Raw genomic sequence first — 13,418 nt, forward strand, 5'->3', positions numbered from 1 at the left:
AGTAATGTCAATATATTTGTGTGTAAAGTAAGCAAGCTGACCTTGCTAATAATGGATGCTGATTTTTGTTGAAGGGTGATTAATAAATCCCACTGTATCAACTACAGTTAAATCTGAATCATACTCAGTAAGGATTGTCATTATCTGGCATATCATGAACACAGAGGAACCCAATTTATCCTACTACTAAGAAGATTGCACCTTCACAGAGAATTTTAATTTAACTGCTGAGGAGGAAAAATAGACCTTTCAAGGAAATTTTATACTAACACTGAATGGTGGAGGAAATTTCTGTGCTCCTTGCCCTGCTGTACCCATGTGAAAGCAATGTATAACGTACAACACGGTATCCTTTACAGTTTGTAAACTTTTCACTTGGCAGTCACAGTTTTGGCTTTCTAGAGTATCAAGGCAAATGTAATAAATAAATAACCTTCAATTATTTTTCAAACCAAAGGTTTGGACAAATGGCTAACATATGCTTACTTTGGGCAAATGGCTAACATATGCTCACTTGACTTATCTTCACCTTTTAACTCCATGGCCTGCATGTCTTTATGGGTTTGACAATGGAGCCAAGATAATAAACTGCATTTTGAAATACTCTGGGTATGAAATACAAACCTTTATGACCATTCTGTTCACAGTGGTTATTGTACACATCTTAAGCTGCATACCATGCACTTAATTTCCATTATATATGGCACAATGGCATAGCAGATAGCATTGTTGCCTCACAACAAGATGTTCCCCAGTTCGCTTCTTGGCTGAGGTACGTTCTGTGTGGAGCCTGCATGTCCTCCCCTATATTCACGTGAGTTTAATGTGGGTGATCGAGTTTCTTCCCAAATTCCAAAGACATGCATTAAGTGGCCTGAGATGATTATCACTGTTGAAGTGGACACCCACACCCCATATGTAAAAATGGTAAAAAGGGGTTGTGGATGGATGAATAATGCAGAAATACAAATTTCAGTCAAGTGAAGCAGATCCTTTCATCCAATGGTAGCACATAATTACCTTAACAAAAACTTTAATTAGCTCTAGTTAGTCCATTGCTCAAACCCCAAAATAATGAATTAATAACAAGATATCAAACATGCTGACATTAAGAGACTGATGTCAAGTTATTGTGGGCAGGGGGCAGAGCCTGAATGGCTAACTGAAAGCAGCAGTATTTTAGAGCTCCATATAACTAGTTAAATAAGACAGGAAAAATATTCTTTTATTTTCTTCAAAGTATAAAATCTTATAGATAAAGGACTAATTTACATAAGTAGAAACGTTGGTGACATTTTACAAATAATTTCCTGTCAAAAAGCTTGGAGATATATTCACTTGTTGAAATAAGTAACTCAAAGAATTCTCATCAGGATGCTGCCTTAAAGAAAGAACTACAATAGATGGCATCTACCCTGCAAGAGTTGTCTTTAAAGATGGATGATTTTAAAGATAACCTAGAAAATCTTAAAACAAGCAGTCAAAAACAGCTGACACCCTCAAGGAAATGCTACAACAACACCAGATAAGGATAACAGGACTAGAGGTTTCTCTAAATGACTTAGAAAGCAGACTTAAGGAAGTGGAAACACAGAAAGAACTGCTTCTTAAACAAAACACTTGGTTGGTTAATAAAATAGATGACTTAGAAAATAGGTAGAGGAGAAATAACATCAGGATTTGCATATTACCTAAAAACACAGAAGGTGAGGATATTATTTCCTTTTTATCAACCTAGATCCCTAACTTTTTAAATTTAAAAGAAGGTCTTTCCTTTGGCATTGAAAGGACACACAGAGCTCTTGGGAAACCTACCACTAACTCAAACTCTCCTCCTAGGTCAATTTGTTTGTGTCTTTCGGCTTTTCCCAGTTAGGGGTCACCACAGTGGAACTCTGGTATGCTAATGATTGGCAGTTGATTTTTACGTACCGGCTTACCAGGCCTGACGCACAACCTTCAACGAAGGTATGCCCATTCACGCATGTCTCCACGCTGGACAAGGAACTGATTTTAAGATCTGCTTGGAGGAAGACACCTCTAAAATATAAACAGAGCCTGATAAGATATAACAACTATTCATCTAGAATAATGGAACAAAGGAAAAAAGTGTAGCCAGTGATAAAGTTTATGAAACAAAATAACATCAAGGCACAACTTGCATGTCCAGCTAAGATAAGAATACTGCATGCCAATGTGATGAGGACTTTTATTGACTTAGAGGAAGCCTCTTCATTTATTAAAACTAACAATGTGATTAATTTACCAGAAGATATGGACTGGATGTCACCTTCTCTCAAGAGAACAAAAGAAACAAATGTCTGGACAGATGTCAAAAAGAAGAAGCAATGGACTGATACTGTTGCAGCCAAATCTCTTAAAACATCTACTATGATATGAATTGTTTTAACATTACTTTAAAGGACCAATTTTACTGCTTGGAATTTTAAAACAAAGGCAACTAACTAATGGAATCTTTATCTATATTTTTGAAAATAGATGACACATGAGAGTTTTCACATTACCTCAGGTATGTAAAACGGGGTACTTTTCTTTCACAGAAGGAGGGTTATATAGCACATGAAATATTTATTCTGTAAATCAACATACATAGTATATGTGTATTTTCTCTTAATTTTCTCTTTTCTTTCTCTCTCTTCTTTCTTTTCTCATTATTTATTTTAACTGCATCTTGTCTCCCTTTCTAAATTCTCTCCTATTTACTATACTAATATAGTCTGCATATATTTAATAACTCACTATCTATACATAGATAAATAATAGTCTAAAATAATATAGTTTTAAGGTAGACTAATTGGAATAGTGAACTTAATTAACTGTCATTATAATATTTATTAGATTAATGATAGTCACTGTTATGCTTATTGGGACTGGGGACATGTTCGTGATTAACTCTGAAATGTTCCATTCATGTACATATGTCATTTGAATTATTTCCTTTTAGTATTAACAAATGCATAAAAAAAGGAGGGAAAAATGTACCGTTGGTTAAGAGAATTGAAGCTTTCTTCACATTCTATTTGCATTGCCATAGCAACAGTAAACAATTGCTACAGTTTCTAAGGACACTTTGAACCTGCGAAGTGTATTTAGCCTCATAGATAACAAATAATAAGAAAAGGTAATGTTTAGTTATTAAAATGAAAAACAACCTAAGCAAGGTAAAATAAATACATAATAAGACTGTAAATATTTTATGATTTATCCTCATAGGATTACATATTCCTGGAAACACAACTGAAATGTTCCCAAACTACATGTGCACTCAAATGTAGCTGTTTGATTAAAAAGTATTACTCAGTTTAACATGCTGATTTCACAAGCTGTCTGCACTGTAAAAGTTTCATTTTATATGTTACTTGAAATTGTCAGTCTCTAGAGCATATGAAAAGATACATATTACTTTTTGCAACATGTTATCTTTGCAGTTACCTCACACTCTGTGCAAACTCACTTGGTAACTTACAGCTATTCATTTAAAATATCAGTTTAAATATTAAATGTGCCTTTGAAATGCTATTGACATTTTGACAAAATATAATCTAAACTGTAAAATGAATGACTTGAAAGAAGTGAAGTAATGCATAGATTTCAAAGACAGTTCTTGACACTACAGTAAAAGTAAAAGTATATATTCACAAGGAAGTACTGAAATGTTTCAGTCTTCCAGTTAAAATAGCTTACTGTCAACATTTTGCGATATCAGAAAGTTTAAAGAGCTAGGAAATTATTATTCTTTGTCTTTATAATGATTATTAGACAGATGTTAGACTCTGCTTAGTTTAATGAATTGTGACATATGTTTATGAGGAAAAGTGGACTCAATTACTCACATTGGACTACACATTCCTGGAAACTCAACTGAAATGTCCCGAAATTACTTGTGAATTTAAATGAAACTGTCTGATTAATAAGCATAATTTACTTTAACAACCTGAATCCATAAACTATCTGGTCTATATATGGTACATTATATATGTCACTTGCATATGACAGGCTCTAGAGCACACGAAAAAATACATATTATTTTTGCAACATGCTATATTTGCACTAACCATATATTCTAAACTAACTCAGGTGGCAACTGACAAGTTATTTATTTGAAACATCAGTCTAAATATTAATTGTGCCCTTGAAATGTTGTTGCAGTTTTGACAAAACAAAACCTGAATTGAAAAAGGAATGATTTGAAGAAGTGAAGTATTGTACAGATTTCAAAGACATCTATTGACACTACAATATAAGCAGAAATGTATACATGCAAGGAAAATTTGAAATGCTTTATACTTTTAGTTAAAATAGCTTATTTTTAACTTTTTGCTTTATCAGAAAATATAAAGAGATAGGAAATTATTTGTAATTTGTCTTTATAATGTTTACTAAAGTGATGTTAGTCACTGACTTGTTTAATGGATTGCGAGTCATGTACAAGATGGACTACTGAATGTTACTTCTGTTTACCTATGTTTGCTGAATTTCTTTTATTAGTACTGATTTAAAACAAGGAAAAGAAAGGGAAGGGAAATCTCTGTTTTTGGTCAAGGGAGGAGAGGTTTAAGAGTATTCTAACTGCCCCGAGAACTCTCTAAGCTGCTCTAAATACTATTTGATTAATATTACCTAAGATAAGTCTTGATTACCATATAGGCACCTTCACATTCATTCTAGACCTGATCTGATTACCCATACTAGAAGCAGGAGGTGCCCTATACAGGATGGGAATTGTCAGGGTGATCATAGTTCATTCTTAGACTCTGCTTTGTAAATCTATAAATATGTAAAAGCACTGCACACTAGAATGTAGGGCGCCTCTACTCAGAGTAAGGATACCACTGATAAGCCATATCTTTTCATAAGTGTAAGTTGAAGTTGGTGAGCTGAAGATGGAAAGTGAAGGAAAACAGTACACCTACAGTAAATTCATATTTCATTGGTAATCACTCATTGTCTCCTGTAGAGTCCTTTTAGTCAAATTATTTTAATAATAATCTATTTGTTGTTGGCTTATTTAGTGTATGCTCCTCTGTTGCATTTAATTTATCCAAAATGACATATCTGACATATTTGGGATCTCTTAAGGGAAACTAAATACTGGATATTTTCTAAGTCAACTTAATTTTTTACACCACTAACATTCCATCCTGATATATAAAATACTATAGAACAATAATAGAATAATATAGAATTTTATATCTCTTTTAAGAAAATTCTCCATATAATAATTTAACATATGGAGCTCAGTTGATATTGTTGGTTAAAGGTACGAGTGATAATCCAATAGATATATCTTTATCTATTGGATTAGGAATGACTTTCATTCCATGTTTAATGGGAAATTCATATTTACTTGTATTTGATACTTTAGAATTGTTTTATAGAAGTACTTTTTTAAAGCCTGTCCAGAATTTTACCCTACTTGTATTTAAAGAAGAAAGAACATTAAATTACACTCCCAAGTTTACACACATAAAAATAACATTCAGTGTTATCATAGAATATGGTATAACTACTATAATCAAAATTAAAAAAAAAAAAGAAGCAAAAAGTTTCTTCCAACAATAACATGAAATGGATTTAACATTCTTATCATTAAATACTAATGGATTAAATAATCCAAATAAAAGATGAAACTTACTAAAATATTTAAATCTAAATAAGGCACAAGTAGTATTTCTCCAGGAAACATATTTTAAGACTAATGATAGCTTTATTTGGAACCCTAAAGACTATACAGTCTTAGCTCAATCCTCCTATGGAACAAAGACAAAAGGAATATCAATTCTCTGGAAGAAAAACATAATCACTCCAAAAGCTATTTATAAATATGAAGACAAAGAAGGTCTACTAGCATTTGTTATAATTAAATTTAATAAAAGAATATGGACCTTAGCTAATCTATATTGGTTCCCAGGAATTGGAGCAGGAACGGTTAACAAAAAACCTAGATTTTATTTCCAACAATTATAAAGGAAATCTTATACTGGGAGAAGACTTTAATTGTACCTTAGAAGCTTATTAAAGAAACCACCTAGAAGTCTTTTTGCATAGCTACTATTTCAAAATCCTTAAAAAGATGGATTGATTCATTTCATTTAATAGACACTTTTAAAGTAAAAGATGATAAATCCTTATTATTTTCCCATAAAGACCATAGATTTAAAACACAAACCAAACAAATAGACAAATTATTCATAGTTCAAGATTTACAAACAAAAATCCTCAACTTCTCAATAGTTCCATGCCTCTTCTCAGATCATGACTCTCTGATAATGAAGCTCCAAATAGAGTTTAAACCTTTAATCCTCTCAACTAGAATTCCATCATATATCACGAAAATTAAATAATTCAGACCCTGGATGTTGTCAGAACTACAATTATTTCTTGAAATTAATAATACAACATAAATCAGTAGAGTCATGGTTTGGGACTCATTAAAAGCATATTTATTTGGTAAGACTCTTAGCTGGTACAAAAACAAAGTCAGAGAGTGGGAATCTGAATAATTAGATTTGCAAACCAGACTCTTGACAGCAAAATCTAAAAAAAAAAAAAATCAGAATTGTCCAGAAGTCAAAAAAGAAATAGAGGAATTAAATAAAAAATGTAATAAAATTCTAACACACAGAACTTGTCTAGCCTTGGAAAAATTAAAAATAAACTCATTAGCCACCTCCTCAGATATCTACATAACTTATCTACAAGAATTAAAATACAATCTAAAGCAAATAACTTTAGTAGTAAATATCATGAAAAGAAAGAGAAAACAGTATCAGATATAGGAGACATCCTTGAAGCATTTCAGTTCCATTATATGGAACACTTCAAAAAAGAAGATTTAGATACCAACCAAATAAACTTAGATACAGACCTTATCAATATAAAAAAATTCCTGAAAACTTAAAACTAGGCCTACAAAAACCTATATCCTACAAAGAAATTGTTGACAAGATAAAAGAAAGTAAATCTAACAAAGCTCCAGGGATAGATGGTATAACTACAGAAATGTACAAACTCTTCACTTCAACAGTAATTTCCCTTTTCATAAAACTTTGCTAGAAGTCCGGTCAGAAACAAAAATACCACCCTCATGGAAATATTCTCTCATAACACCAATTCTAAAAGATAATAAACCATCAGACCTTTGCACCTCATACAGACCTATATCATTACTGAATAATGATTACAAAATATTCATGTCAATCCTAGCTAACACAATGAAAATCTCACTTTCAAAGACAATTAATAATGATCAAACTGGATTTTTATATAACAGGCACACACATGATAATATTAAAAGGATACTTACTCTTATAGATTATGTGAATAAAGAAGACAGAGAAACACTTGTAATCAGATTAGACATAGAAAAAGCCTTTGAGTCCCTCAACTGGGAATATCTATTTAAAACTTTAGCATTATTTGAATGTCCTTCTTTCTTCATCTTATTACTAAAAAACATATATATTAATAACTTAGCCTACATTAAATTAGTTCCTTTCACCTCAGAATCTATCCATATAATGAAAGGTACTAAACAAGGATGCCCCTTTCTCCTATTTTATTTGCTTTGCCTATAGAAATAATTGCAGAAATAATATGCAATAATCCAAGAATAAAAGTAATAGAAGTCTATGACCAGTACATATCTAGAATAATGCTTTTTGCTGATGATATTTTATTAACCCTATCAAATTGCAGACAGTCATTAGGAGAGCTATAAGAAGTAATGGAGAAGTTTTATAAGATTTCAGGTCTACACCTTAACAGATCAAAATCAAAATTTAAATTTTTAAATAAGAAAAAAAACTACCAGTTACAGATAAATCCATCATAGGAAAAAATAACTTATGCTAAATTATTTAGGAATAGTGTTATGCAAAAAGTATAAATGAAACAATATTAACAAATTATAAAAAACATTATTGAAACAATAAAAAATATATAGAAAAGTGGAACAAAATTATATTAACTTTTGAAGACAGATTACAATAAATAAAAATAGTCTTATTGCCAAAAATACTATATGTAGCATTAGCAATACAGTTAATTCCTGAAAGATGCATTCTTAAAGAAATAAACTCATGTTTAATAATTTTTTTATGGTATTCCAAAAAGAATAGAGTAGCTCTAACTCATCTCATTAGACCCTGGAAACAAGGAGGATTGAACTTGCCAGAAATAGAAACATATATAAAAGCATCTGTGCTTAAAACTACAATAGACTGGATAAATCCAAATTATTTTGCCAACTGGAAAAAATTAACAACGTCTATATTAACAAATTAATTTAATCTATTAAAAAAAATTAATAGTAGACAAATCAAACAAACCCTGTTACATACTATGCATAAGTATACAATATAATATAACAAAACCTTCTAAAACAACACTGATTAATCATTACATCAATTCCTTTAGGAAACTTATCAATGCAAACATATATCTAAAACTTTGGTTTGATCTTTTCACCTCATTTACTATCACTAAGAACTTTCCTCACAAAATATATAGGGAAACAATAACCTCCTGGGAACAAAATGGATTCTTATGCTGGTTTCAATGTGTAAATAAATTAAATGTTTTAGATATACATATGATAAAAACTGCTTACAATATTCAAACACAGGACTGGTTAACCTTACAAAGCATTCTAATGTACACTCAAGATTTATGCATATTAATTAATAATTCCTCATTTAAAGATATTCCAAATCTAATAAGTTTTCTGTATGAATTTATATATAATAGTTGTGAAAAGAAAAATTCCATTTCAAATCTATATAAAGAGTTAATAACATATAAAACAATTCCCAAACCATTATACTGGCAGTTCTTAACAACAGGCCAGTCATTGCAGTTAACAGAAGAAATTAAAACTAACATCTTACTATCAGTTAATTACACCTCTAACACATAGTACTGGAAAATATTTAACTGGAAATACTTACATAGACCATTTTTAACACCAGATAGAATTAAAAAGATCAGTACTACTACAAATGGTTTTTGCTGGAGGTGTGAAAAGTCAAATAAAGCAGACTGGATTCATATTTTTTTATGAATATAATAAAATTAAATCATATTGGAATGGAATCAATAATTTTTTACAAGCTTTATTTAATGAATCATTTACCTTAACTAAAGTATTGATTATACTAAATGTAAATGAAGGTCCCTACCTGAATAAGACAAATATGTATTTGTTATGGACAATACTTGCTATATCTAGGAAATGCGTAACCAGAAGGTGGAATTCAAATAAACCCCCAACCTTGGAAGAATTCTACACTTTACTGAAGACAATTGCATCAATGGAAATAAAAATAAAAGAACTGCGAATCTATCCTAGGCCATTGGTAAATAATCCTTGGAAGAAAGTTATACCTTTGTTGGACACGCTGCAATAATCAATATGGTATTTCTGATAACTGATCTGTTAATTTTATATTTAATAACATACAGTGTTTATAAATGAAAGTCAGGCTATTGTAAATATTGTATATAGTTCTTTAAAATGATATTTAAAAATATTATGTAAATGTTATTTTAATTGAAAATAAAAAAAATATTTGAGGAAAAAAAGTTATTGTGGGCACATATTAACAAAAAACATTCTTTCACTTCTGAATAGATTACAAACAGCGAATAACCTACTTTTAGACATATAGATTTCCACAGGTACTCATGTTAGATTAGAAATAAATAAATAAAAATGAGCACAGGGAGCTCTTTAATGCCACATATTATCGGGATGAACTATTTATAACCAAGGAAAAGCATGTGCAATTGTACATACAGAAATGAGTGCATGAACTGCTTTAGTTCATGGAAATAGCACAGCATATAAAACAGTCGGTGTCATTGTACAACTGAGTTATTTTAAGAAAGGTATGGTATATCATTTTAAATAACTCATTTATACAGGAATAATAATCACTGACTGTTAGTAAGTAATGCATTCATTTAAGTTTGGTTATTGTGGACAAATCATGCTAGACTTGGATAATTCCTGAATCACCTGTGGTCTATTGATAATTATACTGCAACAACCCACATTTCACATGCAAGGTACCCACTTTATTTTTGGTATGTTTCTGATCTTTTCACTTGAGAAATGGTATGCATATTGCAATACTGAAAATGTTAGTTAAAATCTTAAATTTCCATTGATCTGGTGACATTTATGCACCTTTAATATATGACCATTTACCAAAAACCTGAATTTTGAGTAAAACATCATTATACAAATAGAAAACTGCTGGTACTATAAATAGTAACATATGTATAAATGATTCAGAAGTACATGTATCTCCTAAGAGTAGATTACATTATTAAATGACTGTTTAACTTATGGCAAAGAGGACAAGCCCCTGTTAAAGACTTGTATGTCTTTATCAGGATCTGCTCACGATTATTTCATTATGTTAATAGTGCAAAGTAACATAGAAGAAAGCCAAATACTTTGACATAATGCTTAGCAAAAAGACTGACCCCTCATTTTAAAGACTACTGTGATGGAGTGGCAATTGTGAATGGGATGAGGTCTGGAATGGTAACCTTGTCAGTCAAACATTATTTGTTTAAACACTAATTTATATATTTTTATCCTATAGTAACAACAAGAAAAAGTGCTACAAAATATGCAACATTTGTAACAAAAAAAAAAAAAAAAAACTTGAAAAATGAGCTATTGTAACTATATACACTATATACATACAGATACAATTGAATTTCAGGCATGTTGGTAAAAGAAAGGCAAAGCTTATATTTACAAGATAATAACAGCATTATTACCTCCTGCACTTTTGTAAGAAATGGACTATCAGGCAGGTAGTGGAAATCATTAAGATAGGAGTTTGAACTTAAGTTACAAGATTTAAGATTTCTCTTTTTAAATCATTTACCTTGAGTCTTACCAGCGGTATTATTTGTCAAAAATTTACAACCTTTAATATCTTGCATTGTTATTTCTATGAACTTATTCTATGAAATTATTCTAATTTAGAGAATTAAGGTCTGTCCAATTCTTAGAGATTTAAAATTTAATAAGCATAAAGATGGATACTAAAATGTTCATGTGCTGCTATGCGGTAGTGCCATCTGTGCCAGGGAAAGTAGGGCAGTACATGTATACATATGCCAGCATAGCTAGCTTGAGTTTTGTAAAAGAATTTATGTTATTTGACTATCACTCTGATTTGTACAGATGTTTGAGTTAAAATAAATATTTGTAAAGTTGCTTGTGTTAAAAATGCATCAACAGTAAGTTCTGCTGGACAGAACGAATGTATGCATGTATATTAGGTTGTATTGTTGTAACTGACCAAATGTGTATGTTTATCAGAGAACCATGCAAGGGTGGAAAGTTTGAAATTGCATTATAGCTTTCAGATGCTGCCACAGATCTTAGCAAAGCTCTGTGTGTGCATTGTATTACAGTCGGGTGACCAGAGGTGATGCCACCCTCTAACAAGCATTTGGTTTCTTTGGAACCCTCTTAGCAGCTCTTTAGAATCTGATAGGAAAGATTTTTGACAGGATATATATCTCACACATCCACATAGTCAAAGAGAGAGACATCATCTGGCTTTTGCTGTGGTAAGACACTCAGCAAACATCAGCTTGCCTTGCTTTAGTAAGTAGTCAAGGAACAGTAATTTTTTAGTTAGTCATGGAAATTTAGTGAGAATAGTTTCTTCATCTGTGAGAAACTCTCCATCTGTAATATTTTTGGATTCACTTCAGAATCCCAAAACATTGAATTTCATATGATCGAGACCATATGATCAATGTTTTGGAATATCGAAATTCTGAAGCAAATCCAAAATAAAAAAAATCTTTTAAAATGTTTTGGCAGAGGGGAAAGCCCCCCTGTACCCCACAACCCCGCTACTTAAATATAGCAACTCCAAGATCATAGTACAGCGAAGAAAAGGGAAATTTTCCATTCCGTGCTGTATGCAGATCTCCTTTCAAAATTTTGAAGTTCTAAAACTTTGATCATATGGCCTCAACCATATGAATTTTGAAGTTTTAGGATTTTGAGATTCTGAAGGGAACCCAATATTTTTATATCTCTGTGGTTGAAACTCTGTTTGTTGTATTCAGTATTCTCCTGATTTCGGCTTTGTTATTTATCATTAAATATTTTAATAACTTTCATTGTGGCTAATCCTTAAGAGATTACTTTTAACAACTTGAGAGTACTTATGCTTGTTCAAGTGACACTGCGGTCACTTTTGAAAACCTTGCTGCTTTGGTCACACTCTACCATTTGTATTATTATTAATTGTACACAGTATAATTGGGCAGCCTTTGCAAGAGCATCAGGGTAGCTGACTGTTGACAGTATGATTATGTCAGTGTCTGGGCAGAAAGGGGAACAGCTAGTAAATCTGTGCCTGCTTTTCCCAGGTGTGTATGTGTGTGAAATTCAAATATTCAAGTGTGTGGGTTGGCTACTGGGAACAGGGACATAGAGCTCCAAAGTGGTCAGTGTAGAGTTCTGTGTGGGTCTGGAGCATGCTCCTTGTGTTCTCTTACGGGAAATTGTGCTTGGTGCAGGGAGCATTTTTAGAATACGATAGTTGCAATTCATAAGGTAAATAAGTAAGTCATCAGCATAAGTAGTTAATGAAAGATTTAAAAGTCTGGGAGGATTTTGATAAGTCTTATATGTGAGTGCATAAATAACAAGTTTTATATATATATATATATATATATATACATATATATATATATATATATATATATATATATATATATATATATTCTAAAGACATGCTTCTGGAGCATTTCTCCCTGGGCCTCCGCTGAAAACAGGATCTGTGGAACCTAGTCGGACATTCCTGGTCAACAAATGTTAAATAAATAAAAAAAAAAAAAATATATATATATATATATATATATATATATATATATATATATATATATATTCTGAAAAGATAATGCGATAATGGACAACCTTGTCTAACTCCATATCTTTGTATATAGGGTGGGGGGAGTACAGCTTATTTGTGATAATCTAGTGGAGGCATTTTTATATAAAATTTGACTATAATCTATGAATGTCTTTGGAACTGCAACATTTGGACTTGATTGCAGATAAAAAGTTGAAGGGTATTCTGTAAAATACTTTAGAAGCATCCACTGCTAGTGTAAAATATAATGACTACTATGACAATTTAGACTTTGCAAATATTCTAGGGTTAAAGTATGGTCATTTACTTGTCTATTGGATAAAAAGCCTGATTGAAGATGGAGGTGGGGTAAAGTTGAGGTATGGACAGATCGGAGTGTGTTTGCAAGTATGGAAGCATAGATTTCTATATCAATATTAATTAGTGCAATATGCCTATAATTTCAGGGGTCAGTAAGATTTTTATCTGGTTTAGGAA

The sequence above is a fragment of the Protopterus annectens genome, chromosome 3.part0 (assembly GCF_019279795.1).
Source record: "Protopterus annectens isolate FY-2018-M chromosome 3.part0, PAN1.0, whole genome shotgun sequence".
Lineage (NCBI taxonomy): Eukaryota > Metazoa > Chordata > Ceratodontiformes > Protopteridae > Protopterus > Protopterus annectens.